Below are 1,210 nucleotides of genomic sequence, written 5' to 3'. Positions count from 1 at the left end.
TGCAAGAATCTCACTAGAGATGGCAGATAATTCAAGAAAGCAAGCTTATGGACTTGTAGAGGATGTTCTGGTAAAATTTGAAGACCATTACATCCCTGCTGATTTCATAGTCCTAGAGACTGGGAAGTGCATGGATGAATCCATCATCCTTGGCAGACCCTTCCTAGCCACAACAAAGGCTGTGATTGATGTTGATAGAGGAGAATTGATCATTCAAGTGAATGAAGAATCCTTTGTGTTTGAGGCTCAAGGATATCCCTCTGTCATCATGGAGAGAAAGCATGAAGAGCTTCTCTTAAAACAGAGCCAAATAGAGCCCCCACAGTCAAACTCTAAGTTTGGTGTTGGGAGGCCACAACCAACCTCTAAGTTTGGTGTTGAACCCCCACATTCAAACTCTAAGTTTGGTGTTGGGAGGTTCCAACATTGCTCTGAGCATCTGTGAGGCTCCATGAGAGCCCTCTATCAAGCTAGTGACATTAAAGAAGCGCTTGTTGGGAGGCAATCCAATGCTATATTTTATCTATTTTTCTTTTGTTATTTTATGTTTTCTGTAGGTTGATGATCATGAGAAGTCACAAAATCAATTGAAAAAGCAAAAACAGAATGAAAAACAGAAAGAAAAATAGCACACCCTGGAGGAAGAACCTGCTGGCGTTTAAACGCCAGTAAGGCTAGCAGATGGGCGTTTAACGCCCAGTCTGGCACCATTCTGGGCGTTTAACGCCAGAAAGGGGCACCAGACTGGCGTTAAACGCCAGAAAAGGGCAAGAAGTTGGCGTTAAACGCCAGAAAGGGGCACCAGCCCGGCGTTTAACGCCAGAATTGGCACAAAGAGCAATTTTGCTCGCAACTTGGTGCAGGGATGACTTTTCCTTGACACCTCAGGATCTGTGGACCCCACAGGATCCCCACCTACCCCACCACTCTCTCTCTTCTTCACCCATTCACCTATCAAATCCCATCTTTATCTTCACCACTCACATCCATCCCTCATAAAACCCCACCTACCCCACCATTCAAATTTAAACCACTTTCCCTCCCATACCCACCCTCCCATAGCCGAACCCTACCCCTCTCTCCACTACTATATAAACCCATCTTCACTTCTTCATTTTCACACAACCTAAACACTACTTCTTCCCCTTAGCCGAACTACAAAGCCTCCTCCATCTCCTTTATTTCTTCTTCTTCTACTCTCTTCTTTCTT

This window comes from Arachis duranensis, chromosome 10 (genome assembly GCF_000817695.3).
Source record: "Arachis duranensis cultivar V14167 chromosome 10, aradu.V14167.gnm2.J7QH, whole genome shotgun sequence".
In the NCBI taxonomy this organism is placed as follows: Eukaryota; Viridiplantae; Streptophyta; class Magnoliopsida; order Fabales; family Fabaceae; genus Arachis; species Arachis duranensis.
The sequence above is the reverse complement of the archived record's forward strand: the minus strand, read 5'-3'. Positions refer to the sequence as shown.